Source organism: Callorhinus ursinus, unplaced genomic scaffold (assembly GCF_003265705.2).
Source record: "Callorhinus ursinus isolate GAN/ISIS: 27379988/994484 unplaced genomic scaffold, GSC_fseal_2.0 scaffold60, whole genome shotgun sequence".
NCBI classification, from domain to species: Eukaryota; Metazoa; Chordata; class Mammalia; order Carnivora; family Otariidae; genus Callorhinus; species Callorhinus ursinus.
This window is the reverse complement of record NW_027397122.1, coordinates 5,718,898-5,732,558: the sequence shown is the minus strand read 5'-3', so window position 1 is coordinate 5,732,558 and position 13,661 is coordinate 5,718,898.

Here is a 13,661-nt window from a genome sequence, read left to right as displayed (position 1 = left end):
GCTCAAGTCTTATCTGATCCCTGAACACTTCTTCAGGCCCCACTCCCTCAAGACCCCTTCTCTGACCACTTCATTTATTCTTGTGTATCATTGAGTATATGGCAGGAACTGTGGTAACTAGGTTTAAAGAATATGGAGTTTTTAAACCCAAATTATTTGCCAAGGATATGCCATATAGATTTAAGTTCAGATGGGAAAGTAATATGCTATGTGGAGGTGCCGGTCTTAGGTTCCAGTCTCCATATGAGTTTAGTGTCCATAGGAAGGTCCTCTAGAGTGTCCAGTGTCTACAGGAAGAACTTCCCACACGTTGGACCCACAAGTCTCTCCTCGTTGTTTCCTTCCATTGGCACCATTTGTCCCATATTTTCCATTATGATAGATTTTCTTTCCATTATCTTGCTTTCCTTTTCATTCTTAAAACAATAAAACATACCTTCTGTGTTTAGGGAAAGAGTGAAAGTTGATGTTCAGCTTATCAGCTGAAAGGTGGATGTTGATAAATACATTTTACTTTTTAAGCAGGAATTTGTTAAATAATATTGCTGTTGTCTTATCTTAGGAAACATATAAGTCTTCTTGAAGATGGGATTAGATGCAAAATTATGTTCATCAATTGATGAAATCTGTAAGATTATGGTTACTAAACTTCTTTTTTTTTTCCTAAGAGGTAAAGTATTTAATCAATAAGAATTAAATCGCTTCACTTCTAATAGATTTGTTTTTGGAAGAAACAAGACAATTATAAGAGAGTGCTCTTTTTGGTGCAGCTTCTATGGGAAGGTTGCCTGATAGAGCAACATTTATGAAAACAAAGACAGAGGAGTAGGAGGGAACAGAATAAGGAGAATGAACCCTGGAGATTGTTTAGACATGACACATGTGGCAGAGACTTGACTCTACTCTTAGCTTTCCCTTACAAGCTGGTGGGGACCTCATGACAATCAAGTCACCATTCTTGCAGCTACTGTATCCTAGGCCAGTGGCAGACCAGAACCAAAGACTGGAGGCATGCACTCCCATAGCACCAAGGAAAATGAGAGACAGAGAGTAGGACCTTCTTTGTCTCCCACACTTATTGCATCTTGATAAAAAGGATGATTTTAAAGAGGATGGATATTGTGGGTACTTGATTCAGCCTGTCCATACCACTGGTTTAGTTAGAGGCAGATAGGAAATATCTGTTTCTTTGGTAAACCAAGCAAAATAAACTTCATGTAGAAACAAGGTCTAGTTTTCTGCCTGAAAAAATATGTCCCGGGGAGACCAAGACTATATTGTTTTAAGCTAAATGAGCATTGGTAACTCTAGAGAAATCCTGCTTTTAGATTAAGAGCCAACATGAAAAGATCTTTGCTGCTTGAGAGTGGATCTTATCATGGGGACCCAGGGAAAGACCCCATGGGAGACTGGTGGCTTATCTATCATATCTTAGGAGGCTTGTATTCTCAACTCTTGACTGTACCTTGCATCCTCTGAGTTACAGAGAAACCTTTCTTGGTCTTCTCATCAATTTGGGGCCATCTGGAACAAGCTGTGAACAGTGCTCCATGGTACAATTTCACTAGGGCTTTCTAAAATCACAGGGCTGTTGGCTGCCAAACTGTGGAAGCCATATACCATGGTTTAACAAGGGAAATGCAGGAAGAAGAGATTGTTACATGGAATCATGGTGCCAAACATGACAAGATTAAAGAAAAGCTTGCCTTGGTAATCTCCCTCCAAATCCTACTGCTGATAAGGAATACCTGCTAGTTATGATGGAATGGAATGATTTGTCAAGATGATGAGAAGAATCACTGATCCTGAAAGACTTTGAGAGGGATGATCCACTGTGCACATGGGTGAGATTGAAGATACTCCTAAAACTCTCCTTCTTTATGGTGAACCTGCACCATCAAATACACATTGTTTTCACCACAATCACTTCTATGGGATCAAAAAAAAAAAAAAAACCACTTCTCATTGTTGTGATGCTAATCATTACTTATCCCATCAAAAAGCAGGGCAGGATGCTGGAGGGTTCTTACTTTACAGCCCAATCCAGCAACCATTTACTGAATACCTGTTATATTCTTGATACTGTATTTAGTATTTTACAAATATGATCTCATATTTCATTTGCTCAGTGACTCACAGATAAATCAATTGAGATTGTACTTATAGAATGACTTTGGTAAAACTTATGTTTCCTGGTACTGGGCTTACTTCCAGGACTTACCTGACACCAAGGAGCAAATGGGATGACTCAGAGCATTTCCTGGGGTGAGGGATCATCTCCTCAATCACATGCTCTGAGAACACGGTGCTGCACACGTGCCCCCCTACACACACGGTTATGTAGTATGGGGGTGGTCAGCTGAGGGAAGTCCCACTGTCACACTGCACTTAGTCTGAGCTAGAACCATCTTCAGTTAGGAAATGTAGGAATGGACATTCCACTTTCAGGGTAGACTTGTCTAGTTTCCAAAAAGGGTATCCATTGATCATAGATCCATGGGCTGATTAAGCTTACTCTGGGAGGTACCCCAATCATGGAATCAACCCAAACCTGGACATGCAGGTGAAGCCCAGAGACAACCAAAATGGATCGCAATTACAGCTGAAATGAATGCTAGCAGGGTAACGCATCAGTATAGCCAGTCCTCCTGCATGAACTGCCCGAGGTGCCTCCCCTCCCCCAAGGAGGAAAAAGAGTCTACGAGATCATCTGCTCACACATTGGGAGACCTGTGTTTTCTGAAAGGCCTGTTTTGCATGGCTCTCTTAAAATGCAGTGTAGTCCTCAGCCTGAAGATGGCCCTTGCTGGAGAGTAACATAAGAGGTGAAGAGGCCCAGGGAATTTTCTAGTGTGCCCTCTGTTCTAGAACATTCCATCGTCATTATCCTAAGTTTTCAAGTCATTTGTTGTATCTATATTTGCCCAAATGTTCTGAAGTGGTATCATTTTAAGCCTTGTTTTAATTCAGGAGACACAAGAGCCCCAAGCACTCCCATCCTAGCTGAGATTTCAGATTGCTAACACATGGTCTCTGTCCTGGCACTCTGTGCTCTGTGGCTCTTACTTCTCTCAGCTCTCCACTGTGGCTCTTGTAGAGTGGAGACTCCTAACCATACCTCCTTGTCTACCTAACACGGGCAACAGTTACTTTCACTTTGTCACGAAAAGCTTGAAACCCCCACTCGTCTTGTCCCTTCAAATACACTCTCTCTTCTCCTTGGAGTGACCTTTCTCACATCCCATTTTGTGACCCATTTCTTACCTTCCTTTCAAAATCCAGCTCAGGTACCAATGGCTCCAGGTAGATGTTCCTGGTGTTCCCAGGTTAAGTAGCCCTCAACTTGGTTTTCTTAGGATGAACCTCTAGATTCTGAACCTGACTCACTATCGATGTTTGCACAAGCGCCTGGACTTTCTTTATTTTCCAGTAGAATTTTACTTCTTTGAGGGCCTGCCTATGTTCCACCACACTTTTTATTCTCTGTATGTGTTCCAGTACCACTCAATCACTCAACTGATTCTATTTCTTGTAATTAAATCTCTTCATGAATATTGTCTTAGTCATAGGAATAATAAAAACCATAAAAACCTCATTTAGGTCTTTAGTCCATTTTGAATTTATTTTTGTGTTTGATGTAAGAAACTGGTCCAGTTTCATTCTTTTGCATGTTGCTGTCCAGTTTTTCCAACACCTGTTGTTGAAGGATGGATAAAGAAGAGGTGGTACACACACACACACACACACACACACACACACACCCACACATATCATAAACAATGAAATCTTGCCATTTGCAAGGACATGGATGGAGCTAGAGTGTATTATGCTAAGTGAAATAAGTTAGAGAAAGACAAATATCATATGATTTCAGCCATATGTGTAATTTCAAAAACAAAAACAAGCAAAAGGGAAAAAAGAAACAAACCAAGAAACAGACTCTGAACTACAGAGAACACAAGAGTGATCACCAGAGGGAAAGGGGGTGGGGGATGGGGAAAGAGGTGATGGGGAGGAAGGAGCGCACCTGTCGTGATGAGCACCGGGTGATGTAAGGAAGTGTTGAATCACAATATTGTACAGCTGAAACTACTATTACACTGTATGTTAACTAAGTGGTATTAAAAAATATCAGTTAGTTAAAAAAACGAAGACAATGAGAAAAAAAGAAAACATAAAAGCAGTAATTGATATCTTAATTTCAAGTGTTTTCAGCTTAGTCCCCTAAATTCCTTACATGCTTTGTCTCACCAAACCCTCCTAACAACCTCTGAGAAAGGAACGATTATTAGCCTCATTTCACAGATAATGAAATCAGGGTATTTAAATAACTTGACTGATGTTTCATATCAATTAAGCAGCTGAACTGGGATTTTAATCTCAACACCCAGTAAACTATTAATTGGTTCAAACCAGCAGAGCTCATTTAGAATATCAATTTTGACATCTTCCCCCTGTAAATCTATGATGAATTATTGAGATATTATGAGCTCTGATGAATCAGTTGATAATTTTCTTCTTATGTAACTGTTTTGCCCTGAGAAAAAGTATACCACATGCAACCTATATTCAGATGCCAAGTTATAGTTGCGCTTTTCATCGGATGAATCAATTTCATATTTGTTTCCTGAATTAGCTGTGAATTCTTTTGTCAGTAATTAAATCTCATTTAATCAATTTAGGAGAGAAAAGCCATCTGTCAGGTGTGTGAACCTAATTAGCTACGGTGTTTTGAATGGACCAGTATATAATAGTAGTGATTTTATTATCAAGAGTTACAATTGAAACATACAGAATTTTATCATTACAATTTATGTGAATCTCAACAGCTCATCAAAAGTCTATTTCTGGGGGAATCTTTTACATTTTGCCTTGTAAAAGAACATTTTATGGGAGATTGAATCCAAATGAAGACATCTATAGTCAGAATTTATAGAATGCCTCTTATGGATGATAATAACACCCACTTCATCCAAACACATTTACCTTCGATGCATATCTTGGATATGACACACACATTCATTGAACACCCCTGTGGTAGGCACTGCGCTAGACACCGCAGGATTCAACGGTGAACATTCAATATTTTATAGTATAGCTGAGGGAAATAGTGTCATAGATGAAGGGAAGAAATCTAAAACTTCCAGAATTTAATGGATCAAGCCTGCCCTAATTAATTCTCAGTTAATCCTCACGGCCTGCTCACAAGTGGGCATTTCTGTGTGTATATGAGGACAGTACAGCTGGGGAAGGCAGAGATGTAACAAGAGATACAATCAGCAAAGTTGGCTTCCAAAAAGCAATCTGAACTTTGAAATGATGGTGAGTTTTCACATGTGGCACCAAATTAGAAGGTTTTATTTTAGTGCCTACAGTTGTAACAGAACCCTGAAGAGAAGGTGTTCTCTGGCAGGACATTATTTTTACCACTTGGAAAGAGAATAAGTACAGTTTCAGGAATTTCACAGATTTTTTTTTTTTTAAGAGAAAGAAGAGCAGTATCTAGACAACGGGTGTATTGATGATTAAACCTGAAATGTACAGGTTGTAATTGTATCATTTCGGACAACTAGACTAAGACATTATGGAGATAGAGCTCTGCTCTTCAACAAACAAACAAACACATGGCTGGTTTGACATACAGGAATATGTACAAGGGTAGGAGGAAATTGAAGCTGTAGGCTACAACCCGATCATACATCAGGAGGACACGGATCTTGGGCATTCATTAACCCCACGTGCTGAGTACTGCTTGGCTTCAGGATAATTAGACTCCTTCACATGACCTGTAGGCCTCCTCATTTGTAATCCTGTCTCCCTCCCTCCCCAAAATCTTGCTGCATCTCAGACATACTGGATGTCCTAAGGCTAAACAGCAATTTATTTTTATTGGGTGGACAATCCATTTTTTTCATTCATAAGAATTGTTAACAAATATAGTAGAGTTCATTTAAATGTCTTGAGCAACTCACCCAGAGAGCTGCAAGTATCCCCAGATTTCCTACAAGTCTAGGTTACTTTTAGGCACATTTATCACAAAGAAATTTCCATCACGTCAAGAGTTACTGCCAGCCTTTCTAGCGTGTGAGATTCAACCTCATGCATCAGCAAAATTACAAATCATGGGATGTATTGGTTCATGAATAGACAAAACTTGGGATGCTAAATCTGCAAATGTCAAGGGCCTACTCTATTACAAATGCCAACAATGGAACAGAGTTCCAACTAATCATTTTCCTTGAAATTTAAAGTTGATACATCTTCCATATTGTGAAGAAGAAACAGTCAGTCAGCATAAGTCAATCAGAGAAAGACATGTATCACATGACCTCACTGATATGAGGAATTCTTCATCTCAGGAAACAAACTGAGGGTTGCTGGAGTGGTGGGGGGTGGGAGGGATGGGGTGGCTGGGTGATAGACATTGGGGAGGGTATGTGCTACGGTGAGCGCTGTGAATTGTGCAAGACTGTTGAATCACAGATCTGTACTTCTGAAACAAATAACGCAACATATTTTAAGAAAAAAGGAAAAGAAGAAGATAACAGGAGAGGAAGAAAAGGGGAGTATGTCAGAGGGGGAGACGAACCATGAGAGATGATGGACTCTGAAAAACAAACTGAGGGTTCTAGAGGGGAGGGGGGTGGGGGGATGGGTGAGCCTGGTGATGGGTATTGAGGAGGGCACATTCTGCATGGAGCACTGGGTATTATGAACAAATAATGAATCATGGAACACTGCACCAAAAACTAATGATGTAATATATGGTGATTAACATAACAATAAAAAAATTAAAAAAAAAAGAAGAAACAGTCAGCAAGAGCTGTTGCTTGCCTATGTGGATGGCACCTGGAGGGTTCACACTGGCACTGTAACTTATGGACTCACTTTGGGAAGGTATGGCTTTTCTTTCCAAGACAAGACAGCTATTTATTAATGAGGAATGCAGCAATTCTAAAACCTTGATCAAAGGGAAGCGGTTTAGTCAACTTGCACAAAGTGCGATCATGAGAATAATTCCGAGACAAATGTGTACAAATGGAGTCAGGGAATGGAGCAAGAAGGATCATAGGTACTTGCAGAAATGAGGTTGCAGTGACCCTGGCTTATTTTTTATTGGTGAATGACTACTTCGGCCTGAGCTAGTGCAAACATATCCAAGGAGACTGCTCCTCACTTCCCCAGGGAATTCTACTTTTTCTTTTTCATTGAAGAAACCATTCACATGACATGAGAGGCCCAGAGCAGGGAAAATGTATTCAACACCTCCATATCTACCTTCATCATCTCACTCCTGGGGTTCCCTACAGGTAACCTGCACACCATAATCTCAGGGATCATTAAAGGACTTCAACTGGGCTGTTAGCCACTCATTTCTTCCTTGAGCCTCTAATTAACCTGATACATAGACCAAGTGCTGGAACTCCATCACCCCTTGCAATACCCTAGTGGACCTGACTCTTACTCCACAAATAATGCAGTAGATACTATATAACATCTTTGTATGGAAAACATTTCCATAAAGTATATACATATATAAATTGAGTTTATATAACAAATTAGATATAGCATCCATGGAGACATTGTTGCATATTATCTGTGCTTCATAATTCTTAATTCTCACGATCTCCCTGTAACAAAGATTGCTCAGGATTCATCAGTATCACATAGCAACAGCTGAGAACAAGACAACTGTCCAGCTGCTTTCAGACTCAATTAATGTAATTACTTGATGTTCCTCTGTCCTGTGAAATGGGGTGGGAGTGATTATTCCCAAAAGGCTAGTTCATGCTTTACGTCTGGGGGAAGAAAAAATGAAGTTTTGGTGCTGGAAGAGCTGAGAATCACGACTTTATTCCTAGTTATGACCTAAACTGGAATGCAGAAACTTCTCCTTCTATTGATATTTTGCTCTATTTTACAAATTTTGCTTAAAATCTACTCTTTACTGGAAACTGCATTCATTCATTCAACAATTGCATTTCAATTTTTTTTTTTTTTTTTTTTTTTTTTTTTTAGAGAGAGACACAGAGTTCAAGGGTGGGGGTCGGAGGGAAGAAGGGCAGAGAGAGAGAGGGAGAGAGAGAATCTTAAGTAGGCTCCATGCTCAGTCTTGATCCCGATGTGAAGCTCAGTCTCATGACCCTGAGATCATGATCTGAGCTGAAATGAGGAGCCACATGCTTAACTGACTGAGCCACGCAGATGCCCGTTAAATTCTTTTCTGGTAAAGGAAATTTATTAGGCACTGGTCATGCTCCAGTGTATAAGATGGACGCTATCTTGCCAAAATAAATATTTTAGTCTAGAAAGGTTAAAAATGGGGATGAGGAAATGATTTTAAAAATTAAATATATAAAGGACTGCCTGGGTGGCTCAGTCAGTTAGGCATCTGCCTTCAGCTGAGGTCATGATCCCAGGGTCCTGGGATTGAGTCTCATATCGGGCTCCCTGCTCCTCAGGGAGTCGGCTTCTCCCTCTGCCCCTCCTCCCACTCATTCTCTCACTGTCTCTCTCTCTCAAATAAATAAATAAAATATTTACTAAAAATTACGTATATAAATTAAGAGTATATACCTACATACATATATGCACATTTTATTTAGTCAAGTTACATTATATTTACTTATAATTTTATGATATTTTATAAACCTGATATTTGCTCCACCAAAGTTCTTCAAGACTCCATCCTATACAATTATCAATCAATGAAATAGGAGCACCTTACAATGCCCTGTTTTGTGCACATAATCCCTGCTCTGTGCATACTAACAAATCTTATTATATGGGAAAAATTTAAAATCACAAGAGCAATACAGCATATTTTATATTAAAAAATTAAAATACATGTGTGAATAAAATATATACATAACAACATATATTTGTTTATTATACAAAATGAAATTGCTAAAATAATAAAAATAACACATAAAATTCTTATTTATAGGCAGCAGAAGGAAGAGGTTGAGACTTTTTTTTAAAGGTTTTATTTATTTGTCAGAGAGACAGAGAGAGAGAGAGAGAGAGCACAAGCAGGGGGAGTGGCAGGCAGAGGGAGAAGCAGGTTCCCCGCTGAGCAAGGAGCCTGACACAGGACTCCATCTCAGATTTCTTGGAGATTTTTCTACATGTTCTTTATCTTTTTTAAAAAAGATTTTATTTATTTATTTGAGGGAGAGTGAGCACGAGCAGAGGGGAGGGGCAGAGAAGGAGAAGCAAGCTCCCTGCTGAGCAGGGAGCTCAGTGTGGGACTCCATCACAGGACCCTGGGATCATGACCTGAACAGAAGACAGACACTTAACCAACTGAGCCACCCTGGCATCCGGAGACTTTTTGATTGTACATTTTTTAACATAGTTTTGATATTGAATGACAAAAATGTAGCTGTTTAACAGATTAAATTATGTAGAAGGCAATTTGAACACAAATTGAAAATGAAACATATTTCTACATCAACTTATTTTGATAACTACAGGGAGGAAAGAATTGTTTCTGGTGATCTAAAACATGTCTATAAACCATATCTGTGATAATTTAGTGGGAAGACCACTAAAAGACAAAGGAACAGCAACATGAAATCACACAATATATTCGGTAGCCTTATTATTCATGGAATTATTGGTACTATTAGATTGAAATTATTGCTATAGTATAAGGTAAAGCAAATAAATGATTACGTAAATGCTATCAGCGTAAGAGAGAAAAGCCACAAATGTAACACTAAAGAACTTATGCCAAGTTTCCCCAATTTAATTGGAACTTTTATTATGAATTCAAGATTTTTCTGATTATCTATTGTGTAGGAAAAGGACTAGGAAACATCACACTCCAATAACAATGAGTAGGAAAACAGTAATAATCTTGAAGCCCACCTTTGTTTTCTACATCTATTTCTCCACTGAAAGGAACCAGGGCTTATCTAAGAAATTGAATTCTAGCTGGACAGGAATGTATAAGACATTGCTGGGGTGTTTTACCATGTCAATACAGAGAAATTCTGCCGTGCCCAGCAAAAGGTCTTCTTAGGTTCAAGTAGATATTCAGACTTACCGCGTTATGATAGATCTTATATGAGACCAATCTGTCGGTAGAATATAAAGACAGGAATCAGAGCTTGGCCAGCAGGGTACCCTGGGCCTTTCTTTTCAGTCCAAGTCTTGCAGCCACACATCAGATGGCTCAGGTGCAAGGGGATGAGATCCATATGGCCGGGTATGAGAGCTGCCCTGTCTGAAGAGCCTCATTCCATATAGGAGCTGAGCTCTTGGAACAGCTTCATAGACTATGTTATTGAAGATATTTTTAAAAGAGAGTGTCTTTTTTTTTTTTTGCCTACATATCATGGGCTCCAGAAAGATTCAGTCCCAAGAGTGATTGCACTCAGGGAAGCCAATAGATATGGCTTTCTATCTCATTATTCTTCCAGGCTAGATCCAATTTGCCAATGAGTGTTTTTTTTTTTTTTTTTAACCATAAGCCATGTTACTTAGTAACTTACTCTTTTTATCTGTTTCCAGGGAAACAGAGCTAGGAAGTTAACTGAAGGTCAAATTCTCATGCAGAAGGGGAAAAAGGTTGGCTTTTTTCTTGCCTACATTTAAATACTTGCCTACAGAAGTATTCAAATGTTAATGCTGTTTAAAAAATAGAAAGAAAACAGTAATGATTTGTTACTATTTGAGATGACTATTGTTCTAACACTCTAAAGGTTGGTAATTAAAGGGGAAAAAAGGTCTTTATCCATGGATAAGCTGCACCAGCTGATAAGAATGATGGCTAATGAATGTACAAGCATCGGATGCTAGCACTGGAATCATACAGTTTTGCCACCCTTAAGTAAATAGTTGTCTAGGGCAAGACTGGTCAATAGAGGGGGACTGGATATTAGCACACTATACGATCTCATGCATGGACTCCTTGATGTTCACAAGGACGATCCATTCCTTTACAATGCAAGTTTTATATATCCCCATTATAGCCCAATGACCAAGTCACTCTGTTCCCTTGCCTCCTCTCCTTAGGGGGAAAAAGTATGGTGTGTTTGGTGCGCCTGGGAGAAGACATTAAGCTTCCTGGATCACCCCCTTCCTTCTCCACTTCCTTGGGGTGTGATTACTTGTAGGAAGCACACATCTCATAGTCCTCCAATCAGAGTCTTCAGAGCAGTAAGCCCTCATGAGTTTAGGGGAGGCTGGCCTGCATTTTTCAGCCATGTACATGACTAGTTGGACCAATCAAATTTGGAATGCAATCTGAACATGAAATTGGGGCCATGTACCTGTGCCAAATGTTTCAAAGAAGTATTAGTAATTTTGATGAAATGCTTCAATTTGTTCTTACAAATCAACTCTCCACTCTACTTCACCTTGTATTGTATTAATTGTATGAAGTGTATTAATTGTTCCTTAGTGCTCTGCTTTTCAGGTGGGTTAGGTTAGTGGTGAGTTTTTTGCAGGAGATCAGAGAAAGGGGTGGGGTATTTATTTTCTTGGAGCCCTCTGACACACTTGTCTTGAGCTGACGTCCTACTTCTATCAAAGGTCAGAAAGGTGCATAAACCAAGGTGCAAAACTCAAATGTGATAGCTGCTGGGTTTTGTATTGCTAAAGCTTATGCCCTGGAATTCTGATCAGTTCAATTACATATTATTCTCATTCAAAAAAGAAAAATGTCAGAGGTAGAAACTTCCAGCTGTAAAACAAATAAGTCATGGGGATGTAATGCATAGCATGGTGACTGTAGTTAATAGTGCTATCCTGCAGGGACACCTGGGTGGCTCAGTCAGTTGAGCATCCGACTCTTGATCTCGGCTCAGGTCTTGATGTCGGGGTCATGAGTCCAAGTCCCACACTGGGCTCCACGCTGGGTATGGGGCTACTTAAAAAAAATATAGTACTGTACTGCATATTTGAAAGTTGCTAAGAGAGTAGATCTTAAAAGTCCTCATCACAAGAAAAAAATATAACTAGATTTATTATGGTGATGATTTCACAATATGTACAAATATCGAATCATTATATTGTTCACCTGAAATGAGTATGTTATATGTCACTTATATTTCAATAAAAATATATAATAAAATACATATAAAATCTTTGCCTAGAAAGGTAAGAGTATAAGTCAATAAACAAATTTACTGATGGGCTCAGGACATTCCTGCCATTCAATTTATAAATTTTATAAGTTGAAAAACAAGTTCACAGCTGGAACAGGTATTTGGATACAAAGCCAAAAAAAGAAAAAGAAAAGAAAAGAAAAAGAAATTCCCCTTGCAAATGTTGTTTGTAACAGAAGATTCTCTCAAGATTCCTGAACTCCATATATCATGACCATGTTCTGTAGAATCCTATAAAATTTTGAGTCTCAAAAGTGACTTCCTTATTAAATGATTTTCTTGCTTGACAATAATTTTTCTGATAATAACATTTGGGTAAGCATGTGTTCTAAAGATATAAATGCTTGAAAGATTTAGAAATACTTATTTGTACTTTCCCAAATTAGCAGACTATATTGTTTAATTTTTTTAAAAAACTTGTATTTTTTAAACAATTTTATTTATTTATTTGAGAGAGAGAGAGTGAGAGAGCACAAGCAGGAGGAGGGGCAGAGGCAGAGGCAGAGGGAGAAGCAGACCCCTGCTGAGCAGGGAGCCCAACATAGGACTCGATCCCAGGACCCTGAGATCATGACCTGAGCTGAAGGCAGACACTTAACAGACTGAGCCACCCAGGCCCCTCTAATATTTTTAAAAAACTTTTAAAACAATTTTTTTCACAGGTAAAAATGAAGGAGAATAATAAAAGTCATGCTCCTTGTCTACTCTCAAGCAATCCTTTTTGATTTATTTTTGAAAACTTTTCTAATTAAATGTTATTTTGTTTTTCAAATTTTCAAAGCAAAACTTTGGTGTAAAACATTGAGGAAATAAAATTAAAATGTAAAATATTGGCAAAATTTCCATTATTATTAGTAAGTCATGGATAAAATGTCCATGTCCTTCTGTTTTTGGTATGCATGTTTTATAGAGGTGCTAAACGTCTGTGGATCTCATTTCATCTTTTATTTCCTGGAATCATAATAGAACACATTTTGCAAATCATTTGCAAACGTCCTAATGACTATTACTGAGGCTATATGCAAAAATTTACTTAGGTGTTATCTCATATTTACACATTTTGATTATTTCTGATAAATTGTTAGCATACCTGGCTCCTCCATAAACATTTTTCTGTATCAAATTTGTTTTGTCTTTATGATTATGACTGCCGATAATGGTACAAGTAATCGTTATTTGCCTTGATAAATTAGTAAATAGAGATCAGACTTCTAGCAATACTGTATAAAACAGAACTCCCCACATTAATCATTACAAAGCCCAGCCCAAATGAGAGAATGAGAGGGGGTTCAGAATCAGGGTGCAGAGGTCCAGGTGAAGTCCAGTGGCGGGGCGGGGGGTCACAACTGAAGGTGTGGTTTTGAAGGCCGACCTGAGGTCATGGATTTTCATCTTTCCTCATGACCCTGTGTGCCTCTGTAAAGTTTGTAAACTGAAGATTAAAAAAAAATGCTTCTTTCTTTTCTTTCTTTCTTTCTTTCTTTCTTTCTTTCTTTCTTTCTTTCTTTCTTTCTTTCTTTCTTTCTTTCTCTTTCTTTCTTTCTT